Source organism: Lissotriton helveticus, chromosome 2_1 (genome assembly GCF_964261635.1).
Source record: "Lissotriton helveticus chromosome 2_1, aLisHel1.1, whole genome shotgun sequence".
In the NCBI taxonomy this organism is placed as follows: domain Eukaryota; kingdom Metazoa; phylum Chordata; class Amphibia; order Caudata; family Salamandridae; genus Lissotriton; species Lissotriton helveticus.
This window is the reverse complement of record NC_136059.1, coordinates 1,546,629,433-1,546,641,154: the sequence shown is the minus strand read 5'-3', so window position 1 is coordinate 1,546,641,154 and position 11,722 is coordinate 1,546,629,433. Positions and strand designations below refer to the sequence as shown.

General features: G+C 42.8%; 1 protein-coding gene across 1 annotated transcript in view; it reads right to left on the bottom strand.

The window, feature by feature from the left end:
• Positions 1 to 397: 397 nt before the first annotated feature.
• The window catches only part of SPMAP2L (sperm microtubule associated protein 2 like), a 928,058-nt gene continuing 916,733 nt past the window's right edge, over positions 398 to 11,722 (bottom strand). The window contains exon 14 of the transcript XR_013607593.1: positions 398 to 499. The gene's annotated coding sequence lies outside the window, so the exon portion shown is untranslated. The remainder of the gene's footprint in view (positions 500 to 11,722) is intronic.

The following is an 11,722-nucleotide window of genomic DNA, read 5'->3' as shown; positions in this document are numbered from 1 at the left end:
TTCCACCAAGGGACTGGACTAAGCTTCAACAAAACCAAGTCTCCGGGTGGCATGCTGTGGAAAAACGTGGAAATGTACACTGTAAATCCTATTACCGCACGTTAATTCCCCCGAAACTGAGAATTCTTTTAATTTTCTCTGCCCTAAAATTACCAGGACACGTGACAAAACTAAATGTGGGGCACTAAAATTACCAGAACACGTGACAAAACTAAATGTGGGGCAGATAAATATTAAGGACCAATCCTAGTATGGGTCTAAATGTCCTGAGCGCTATTCCACCAATGGCTGACAAAGTATTAAAGGAGTTCATGCAAAAAACAACAGAGAGCACCACAAACTTTATTAAAAAGCAGAACTGTGCACTTCCAAAGCAAGACATTATTGACGAGTGATGGGTTTCGACAACGTCTCAAGCCGTGAGGAGCACAACGCCTTCTTGGCTGCTTTCTTTACGATGAAGGCATCTGGATTGTACTGGGCAGTATTCATTGGCACCCTAGGAGCAAAGAGTCAAGTTTCAAGTTCAAGTTTAACTTTATTCGGTTAGTTTAAAACCATCAAAGTGCATGACACAAAACATAGCAATTCAAAGCACAGTGCATAAATACATAAATATAGTTCAATCCGATTATAATGCTTTTTTTAAAATTGCGCTAAGACATCATATGGCAAGATCATCCCTCCGCACAGTCCCTAGTAAGAGAAACCAAATTAAGCACTCCAGCCCAGAATAGCCTGTCCTGGGAGTTAAATAAATATCTAAGATAAAAGTTAGCCAAATCAGAACTTAACCATTGTCGCACGATGATGAAATAAAATACTAACTAGATAACTTGGTTTAAAACAGAGTCCACACTATGGTTCAGTGATAGCCTATTCCTACGCCTGATTGCGCCTATTATGTAACTTGCAACCCCAAAACACACAGCTTGTGACGCCAGCATTTGCAAGTATGCCAGAGCTGGCCTGACTTGTTCAAAATTATGACCTCTTAGAAGGGGGATGATAAATTTCCTGCGTAGTGAGTCATAATAAGCACAGAAAAATATCAAGTGGAGGGTGTTCTGTTCAGAGAAGATGTCACATGAACAGGGACTTAACAACCCTTCTTTAAGGAAGCCTTCCGGAAATGCTAGGAGCCAGGGAACCATATTATGCTTAAATCTTATTAAAACAAATAGATGGTAAGGTTTGTTTATATAAGATAAATATGGTTGCAACTGTCTACCTAGGCTCAGCATGACAAAACTTCCCACAGTAGGTTTTACTAGTTCCCTATCCTCCCTTATCAACATAGATCTGTCCAAAAACTGCCGCTTCAAATCTCTGATGGCTGACTTACTCAGAGCTCTAGGAATAAGTCAGGACATCCAAGAATTTCCATCTAGGTCTTAATATAACGGACCCATGGTATGTCTAACCCCTTATCTAGGGAAATACAGTCTTGGATGATCAGCTGATTAAGATTAGGTGTAGGTTGAGCCCAAATTCTCAGCCAACACAATAGAGTGGCGACCGCAATCTGATCGGAAATAAAACCTGTCCCTAGGTCCTCATGGATCTTAAAGACTGTGGTAGAGGCCGGGACCGACAGCAATCTGCGGAAAAAAGTATTTTCGACTGCCTGGATTTCTTGACTCTCTGTATATCGCCAGATCTCGCTCCCATAGGTCACCATTGGGAGGCACTCGGCATTATAAATCTTCATGAGGGCCGGGAGTGGTTTAGAGCCAATTCTAAAATAGCCCCTGATGCTCTAACTAATGTGTTCTTTTTGTGTGTGCGCTGCGTTGGCCACAAACGCCTGTCATCAAAAAGAACCTCTAAATATGGGAAAGCGGGGACTTTTATTAATTCCATATCCTTGCAATAGAATTTGACCTTCCTTGCCTTTCCTGAACCAATGGACATGGAATGTGACTTTTTAAAATTGGTAATCGGGTCCAGGGACTCCATAAAATCTAAAAATAATTTTAAAGCGTTTGCAGCCCCCTAGAAGTCCTTGCCAGCAGAACCGCATCATCAGCGTAAAGGATTTCGGGGATCATTTTTGTGCCAGCTGTTGGGATGTCTTTACAACAGGAAGTCAGGGCGACCCCATGTTTGTTAATATAGAGTGTAAACAGCAGGGTGGCTAAAATGAACCCCTGTCAGACCCCTCTTTTGACAGCCCAGGAATTAGTTAGGCTGCCATCTTCATTTTAGCGCACTGCCGCTGTGGTATTTTTCATGGATGGTCGCCAAAAAGGAGATCAGGTCCACATTTAATCCTATATTTTGGAAGGTCGCCCAAAGCTTTGATCTGGTAACAAGGTCAAAAGCCGAGATTAAGTCCATAAAGGCCAAATGGAGATTCCCGTGCTTTACGACTGTGTACTTCCCTATCACCAAATGAAGATTAAGACATTGGCCCTGTGTTCCTTTTCCTTGCCTAAAGCCGTATTGAAGATCGGACACAACGTTGTTTTGGTCAAACCACTCTGTTAGGCGAGCAAGAACGACTTTCCCCATAATTTTACCCGCGGAGTCCAGAAGTGAAATAGGCCTGTAACAGGCCGGATCATCTCTGTCTCCCTTCTTAAAGATCGGTATAATAACCACTTTGGCCCAACATGAGGGAAAGCCAGACTGGGTGGCTGCGTTAAAAACATGAGTTAAAATGTTTTCCCATAACTTAGGATCTGCTCTATAGAGATCGTCCGGCACTCCATCAGGGCTCGGGGCTTTCCCCCTTTACGTTGACATAATCGCCTCAGTGACTTCATCCAAAGTAAATAACAAAGGGTGCGAAACACAACCGCTGCCAACTGGCCAAAGAGGGGATCCATTACTCACATCACTATAGGCACCCCCAAAGTGTTGGACCCACCTCTCAGCCGAGATGTGACAGTCTTTAACGGAATTAGATGATTCATCAAATATAGGACTGTTCACCACACTCCAGAACACTATCTTGACTAAGCTCTTCCCATGCCATCTCTCTTAGCTGCTTTTTCCGTCTTTTCACTGCGCTTTAAATACCCGCCTAGCATTCTTGACCCTATCGGCTACCCTAGGTTTTCCATTAAGCTCCTTTATGAGTCCTTTATCGGTGCTCATACAAGTTTCATCAAACCATTTTTTATGTTTTAGGGGCCTTGGTCTGCAGGATACCGTCAAGTTTGCCGCTGCTTGCCTTGTAATTTGGTCAAACGCACCAATAACTAAATATTAGGTGAGCATGAGTCTATTAGCTTTGCTTTATATGACAATTTAAGGTTAATTAGGAGCAAGATGGTATGGCATATTTGCCAAACGATAACAACCCATCCAAAAAATAAGCTTCTTTAGCCTCCCATGTTTCCTGGAGGGCTATAATATGATGATTGGCGAGGAAGAATTCCTAATTAGTATACCCCCTTTTGGCCCTTAGGCCAGCTATGTTCCATGATAATACTTTTATGCAGCCTCCCTCAGTTGGCCTCCAGGTAGGATTAAGGTTGGTAATGCCAAGTAAAGTGGGCCGGGGCTCCAAAAGGGGAGGAATACTTAAAGTCAAAGGACTAGTCGTAGGGACAAGTATTTCTTCCTCCATCGTTTCCTCTAGATTCAATGAATCCACTGAGACTATGTTGGTAACAGGTAGTCATTCTTGGGTGTCTAGATCAGACAAAGCCACAAACCTATTTGAGACCAGAATATGGGGAGCTATCTCCTTCGGGGTTCTCAGTGGGGGCTTATAAAAATAACCAAGTGGCAAGGCCCAGATAGAAGTGGCAGATAATGGGCACAAGTCCTGCGCCCTTAGGATTGTTTGAACAACCGCGGGGCTTCGGAAGTTAACAATAACACAATCGGCCTCCTATATTCTTTAGCGATTGCCCCACCCACCCAACTCTGCGCACCATTATGATATTATTACTCATGGCTACCCTAAAGCCTTTATGCCTGGATAGCCAGTCTACAGTTTTGATTCACAATTGGGTCCAGGATTCAGGTTGGTCAGATCTAAGCAAGGGAACAACAGCCAAGACCATAACATAAGGACAAGCCGCCGGTGACAAATCTAGGATGTCCCGTGAGGGCTTAGTAATCACAGGGTTTGATATGATAGAACCGTCTCCATGTTGATTACTAGGATTCAGGATTGGGTTATCATGTTCAACCATTAATAGTCTCTGAGGGCCCTCTGACATAGGCAGATTCTGTGTGCCTATACGGGGAACATTCGCCTGCCCACCCAACGCTTGCCCTCCTGTGGTCAGATGCTGGATGTCCCCCCTGATCCCGGTGGCAGACAAGGTGGTCGCGACCTTGCCGTGCGCGCATTGCCAGTAAGATTTTTTCCTACCCCATGGGCCACATCCCTAATGCAGTCACCAACAAGGCCACTGCTTCTTGGCAATGAGGTCGCCACAGATCCCATGCCTCCCCCCGGTAGTGCCATGAGCCCCGGTTACCTCCGAGCTACCCAACACTTGAGCGCCTTTTAAGAGGTGAGACAATTTTTTTTCGATCGCCCCTAGTTTGTTCCAAAGTGGTGCTAGGAGAACAGTAATTAGAGTCTCCAAGCATTTTCAGTGATCTGGATCGCCTCCATTTTCTACCAACGTGGGGGAAACAGGATTAACAGTAGGAGGCGAACCATTGTTGGGTTTTGGGGAATGGTTCTCACGTGACCCTGGGACTTGGAGTATAAGTTTGACTTTGGCCTTAGCCCTCAATGCTAGGCCACACCTTGTGCGTTTTGCGGATGGTTCCTTGTTCCCTCCCTCGTTGTTAGTACCCAACCCAGATTTAGATGAACATGCCACACTTTCCCTTTCTTTAACAGTTCTTTCAGATCTAGTGGCTCGGTCACCTTGAGCTGCCCGGGGCGTATTCAAGATAAGGCAGGGGCAACGGGGAAGTCTAAGTTCTGCACAGAGGGAGATCACACCAAATCCCCATGAGCACTCAACCTTGGGTTTTGATTGGGTTCCACAATACTTAGGTTGTCCATCTCTACAGCCCCTAAATCACAAGTAAGATCTTTTCCAGATATGCCAGCCGTACGGCTCCTAATGACTCCGTACTTAAGCGAGTCATAGCTTGCGGGACAACCACAGTGGATTTAACCATAATTATAGCCCCCAGGGATGATCTTTTTTGTTCCACATATGACCCCAAAGAAATTCTTTTCTCTGTATGCTGGATTTCATGCTGTAGGACAGATTCAGCCCTTGATAAAAACGCGTCCAGCGTACCCCCCACTCCCCCCCACCCTCTGTCCAGTAATTTTACGTTTAGTGGTCATTAAAAAACACAAAAGATAACTTCACAGTCAATCAGAAATGAAATCAGAAAACAGTCTTAACATACTTAAAAGGGGGGTGGCCCAGCCTCAGACGGGCCCACCCTTGGTGGAGAGGCAGCGCTTTAAGCGCGATCACCACACCTCCCCCTCACTTGCGGCAGCTGCGCTTGGACAAGTGCACCCTGGGACCTATAGGCTTTGATCCTTGCAACGGGAAAGTTCTGATTAAAAGCCGATGTTAAGTTTCCCCGCAGAGCAGCCCTCCAGCAGGTCGTTGGCCCAGCAGTAAAAAAGCAGCAAAAGGCTTCCCCACAGTGGCAACAGCAACAGGCAAGTTCAAGTAAGCTGAGTCTCCCACGCCGTGGGGGGAGAGGCAGCGCTTTAAGCATGCTCACCATGCCACCCCTCACTCGCAAAGAGAAATTTACTCACACCTCCATTCATTTGGGATCGGAAATCCGATCAAGGAAAAAGATAGACTAAATTAATTGTGTCTGTCTTGGCAATAGTTATTTGCCTCTTTTATTTTGATTTATTTCATGGGGAAGAAATTGTTTTTTGATAGGCCAAATTAGGAACACATTATCAACTAAACAAAATGTCACATTGATGTAAAACAAAATCTGCACAAAAATCAATTGTTACATATTATGCATAAATTACCACAAAAATTAACAATACATTTAAACACATAGAGAATTCTCAAAAAATTCAATGCATAAATACATTCAAAATCATCAAGCATGTCAAAAAGAGCTGTTTCTATACACACTATTTACATGTATGTATATTCAATTGCATTGCTTTACGCATTAAATCAGAAAGTACAAGAGAAAAAAATTCCTGATTTCTCAAAAGCAACAAATCCTGATATATTAAGTGGGTAAAGCATTAATCTTCACATAGCCGACGCGTTTCGAGTTCTGGCCTGCCAATTACCAACTCTCATCAGGGCAGCTTTAATCCTGTCTGTGACAACTATTTTTGACAAAAAGAAAAAGAAATACAGTCGTTTTAAAATAGCTTCTGAGAGGCCCCTGTTAACTGACTTAACCACCACTTCGATATGTAGCCACATACCTGTGTACTAACAGTATGAAGTTCTGGCGTTTGATTATTCGCCCACGGAGTGCTTTCCCAGTCTGCAACAAAGTATCAAATCCCTATTAGAGTCACACTGTCAAGCTTTTAAATCATGCCGACATCTAACGTGAAAAGAAGGAGATTGTCTTACGTGAATGACACTGGAATCATTCCCGGTGTGGCACAGTTCTTTATTTCTGCAAGAATTAAAAGCTATTTTTACTACTCTGTTCGGTTGTTCTGTGAACCAAAGATGGAAAATAAACGGGACCATTACTCACTCGATGGTCGCTGTTTGTTTGCAAGATGATATCGGTCTCTATTTGTTCCAAATATTTTGAACGGAAAACTATGAAAGAAAGAGAGACGGGCTAAAATTATTTCTGTTTCCCAAGGCTTGTATCCCAAAGCCAACTTTCTCTGAAGGCCTTAGTGGGCCACTTACCAAATTCCGCTAAAGGCGCATGGCATTAATTGGAGTCTGTTGCTCACTGAATTGTTCGCAAACAAACAGACCCAAGCAGTTCGAAAATGTAGTTCCAGGTCAATGAGTCACGTGACACCTCTATTCGTCAAATGGGGAGAGGCCACATGCCAATTGAATTCTGGACCTTGTATTTCCAAGGCGAACATTTCAAACCACTGTGACTGAAGTTAATCTTTTAATGATAGTTTTGAAAACAGGATTACATTTTATTCACTTCGCTCATGCAATTGAGCCCCTTATTGATACTGTCAAACTTCATAATTAGGTACGCTTCCTTGCGTAATAGCGCACTTTCAATATTGGGGGACCGATGTTTAGGATCTATTGCAGCCAGTACTGTCCACTCAAAATCATTTTCGGAATGGTTGGCAGATACAAAATGCTCCACCATCGGGGCAGTTAGAAACCTGCGCCTTAGGCGTGATCTGTGTTGTGTGATTCTCATATTGATTTGTTAGCATGTTTTGCCAATGTATACCTTGTTGCATCTGCAAAGCACTGCGTAAACAACATTTTTGGTTTTGCAGTTGGTAAAACTGTCATGCCTCCATTTGATGTTGTTGTATTCAAATACATTTCCCTCCAATGTTGAAGAGCAAGCAACGCAGCACCCACATTTGTGGTGCCCACATATTGGTTTCAAATTCCACTGTGTGATTAAATCACTTTTTGGTTTTGGAACATAGCTGTCAGCTCTTATCAGCTGTTGTCCTATACTGAGGTTTTTCTTCATAGCGAAGATGGGTTTGGGCATAGGGTATTCCAGATTTTCCAGCAGATGCCAATTTTTTAAGATGATTTGCCTAAACTTGTTTGTATGTGAACCATAGATTGTCACACAAACAAGTTTCTCCAACTCCAGCTTTTATTTTTTCTGTAACAAGCTTTCTCTGGGGGTGAATCTCGCTCTCTTCTTAGAGTGCCTAAGCAATTTTTTCGGATAACCCCTCTTTGTCATTTACTCACAGAATGAATTAGCGTGAGTATCGAATTCTGCCAGCTCGGTGCAGTGTCTTCTTATCCTTAACAGTTGCCCGTACAGAAGATTTTCCTTCAGGCACTGGGGATGTGAACTCCTATAATGGAGGATAGTGTTTCTGTCCATCTCTTTTTTGTACAATGTTGTGCTCAATATTCCTGCTACCGGGATTATTGATACGTCCAGAAATGTCATCTTTAATTTACTAGACTGCATTGAGAACTTAATATCAATGTGTCTTGTGTTGATCCAATCGACAAAGCAGTCCAACTCTGTCTGGCTCCCCTGCAACAGGAGCCAGACATCGTCGATATACCTCAACCATTGGAACAAGTTGTTAATAAAAGGATTATTGTTATGGATGAACCTTTCCTCGTATTGGGCCATAAACAATACGGCCATCTCCGGCGCATAAGGGCACCCCATAGCGGTGCCCTTTACTTGTACAAAAAATTCATCCTCGAACTTGAAATAATGCTTCTCAGTGAGATGCTTAGGCACTCTAAGAAGAGAGCGAGATTCACCCCCAGAGAAAGCTTGTTACAGAAAAAATAAAAGCTGGAGTTGGAGAAACTTGTTTGTGTGACAACCTATGGTTCACATACAAACAAGTTTAGGCAAATCATCTTAAAAAATTGGCATCTGCTGGAAAATCTGGAATACCCTATGCCCAAACCCATCTTCGCTATGAAGAAAAACCTCAGTATAGGACAACAGCTGATAAAAGCTGACAGCTATGTTCCAAAACCAAAAAGTGATTTAATCACACAGTGGAATTTGAAACCAATATGTGGGCACCACAAATGTGGGTGCTGCGTTGCTTGCTCTTCAACATTGGGGGGAAATGTATTTGAATACAACAACATCAAATGGAGGCATGACAGTTTTACCAACTGCAAAACCAAAAATGTTGTTTACGCAGTGCTTTGCAGATGCAACAAGGTATACATTGGCAAAACATGCCAACAAATCAATATGAGAATCACACAACACAGATCATGCCTAAGGCGCAGGGTTCTAACTGCTCCGATGGTGGAGCATTTTGTATCTGCCAACCATTCCGAAAATGATTTTGAGTGGACAGTACTGGCTGCAATAGATCCTAAACATCGGTCCCCCAATATTGAAAGTGCGCTATTACGCAAGGAAGCGTACCTAATTATGAAGTTTGACAGTATCAACAAGGGGATCAATTGCATGAGGGAAGTGAATAGAATTCAATCCTGTTTTCAAAACTATCATTAAAAGATTAACTTCAGTCACAGTGGTTTGAAATGTTCGCCTGGGAAATACAAGGTCCAGAATTCAATTGGCATGTGGCCCCTCCCCATTTGACGAATAGAGGTGTCACGTGACTCACTGACCTGGAACTACATTTTCGAACTGCTTGGGTCCGTTTGTTTGCGAAAAATTCAGTGAGCAACAGACTCCAATTAACACCATGCGCCTTTAGCGGAATTTGGTAAGTGACCCACTAAGGCCTTCAGAGAAAGTTGGCTTTGGGATACAAGCCTTGGGAAACAGAACTAATTTTAGCCCGTCTCTCTTTCTTTCATAGTTTTCCGTTCAAAATATTTGGAACAAATAGAGACCGATATCATCTTGCAAACAAACAGCGACCATCGAGTGAGTAATGGTCCCGTTTATTTTCCATCTTTGGTTCACAGAACAACCGAACAGAGTAGTAAAAATAGCTTTTAATTCTTGCAGAAATAAAGAACTGTGCCACACCGGAAATGATTACAGTGTCATTCCCGTAAGACAATCTCCTTCTTTTCACGTTAGATGTCGGCATAATTTAAAAGCTTGACAGTGTGACTCTAATAGGGATTTGATACTTTGTTGCAGACTGGGAAAGCACTCCGTGGGCGAATAATCAAACGCCAGAACTTCATACTGTTAGTACACAGGTATGTGGCTACATATCGAAGTGGTGGTTAAGTCAGTTTACAGGGGCCTCTCAGAAGCTATTTTAAAACGACTGTATTTCTTTTTCTTTTTGTCAAAAATAGTTGTCACAGACAGGATTAAAGCTGCCCTGATGAGAGTTTGGTAATTGGCAGGCCAGAACTCGAAACGCGTCGGCTATGTGAAGATTAATGCTTTACCCACTTAATATATCAGGATTTGTTGCTTTTTTGAAATCAGGAATTTTTTTCTCTTGTACTTTCTGATTTAATGCTTAAAGCAATGCAATTGAATATACATACATGTAAATAGTGTGTATAGAAACAGCTCTTTTTGACATGCTTGATGATTTTGAATGTATTTATGCATTGAATTTTTTGAGAATTCTTTGTGTTTAAATGTATTGTTAATTTTTGTGGTAATTTATGCATAATATGTAACAATTGATTTTTGTGCAGATTTTGTTTACATCAATGTGACATTTTGTTCAGTTGATAATGTGTTCCTAATTTGGCCTATCAAAAAACAATTTCTTCCCCATGAAATAAATCAAAATAAAAGAGGCAAATAACTATTGCCAAGACAGACACAATTAATTTAGTCTATCTTTTTCCTTGATCGGATTTCCGATCCCAAGTGAATGGAGGTGTGAGTAAATTTCTCTTTGAATTGATTCAGTGGTCCTACCCCCCTCCTTCCCAATCGGACCAAACCCCTTCCTTTTTGCTAAATCCCCCTCACTCGCGGCAGCTGCGCTTGGATAAGTGCACCCTGGGACCTGTAGGCTTTGATCCTTGCGGCGGGACAGTTCTGGTTAAAAGCCGATGTTTTAAAAAATATATATATTTATCAACTTTTCATTGAGCATACAACGTATACATAGCATGGTCATATCTTTCCCACATATATCAATAGAAAAGCATTCAATGAACTTCAACATAACAAAGCCAAAAGTCACATTGATCCATGTGTGAGTTGGAGCACCATACATAATATGAAGTAAAAGAGACGGCAACAATTTGTAATACCTCAAAGCGCCATCAATCCATGATATAATAACAGCATCCGAGCATCATATGTAGTCCCACCCTCATAGTCCGTATCTACAGTTCACTCCCAGAGTTTAATTCACTGTTAGTCAGCAGGTATTCCCGCAGAGGGGCCCAGATGTCTTTAGGCCGGGATGAAGGCAGAAGTTCTTCAGCATATGTCTCCAACCGGTCCATACAATACACCATGTCTTTCAACCAACCGTCCGCTTTAGAGCACATTCGACTATCCCATGTGAAGAGTATGCGCCTCTTCGCTAAGAGTAAGGCTAGCTGCACAAACTTCTCTACCATGCCTTTAAGCTGAGGAGTGTGTCCCAGGACGCATAGCGAAGGGACATTCTGGAAGGTTAAACCTGTCATGTCGGTGAGAAGGGATAGCACCTTTTCCCAGTAGCTGGGAACCTGCCTGCATTGCCACGCTAGATGAATAAACCGGCAGGTTCAGCCCCGCATCGTCTACAGCCACCTGTCTCCCTGAGACCTATCTTCCACAGTTTGTGGGGAGTGTGGTATATTTGATGTAGAAATTTAAGGTGAATAATGCGGAGGTTACTATTGGAAGTTAAGCGACCTGTTACAGAGCATATTTTCATCCAGTCCACCTCTGTGATGGGGGGTCTATCTCAGTGTTCCAGCGTATCAGACTGGTATCAGTGCTGTTCGTGGTGTCTTTTTGCACGGCTCTATACAATTTGGTGACGATCTTTCTCGTTGAGGCTGTTATTATCAACTGTAAGGCCGACAGTGTCTCTGGTTCTGCCGGGAAACTAGTGTAGTGTTCCTTAATCGCCCGTCTCAACCGATAGCAAGTGAATTGGAATAGAAGTGTAGGGTTGCGTATGTAAGATAAATCATCCCCTGTTATTTATGTGCCCTCAGGAAACAAGTCCCTCATGTGTTCGATGCCTGCCTCGCGAAGCGCCAGCACAGAACCC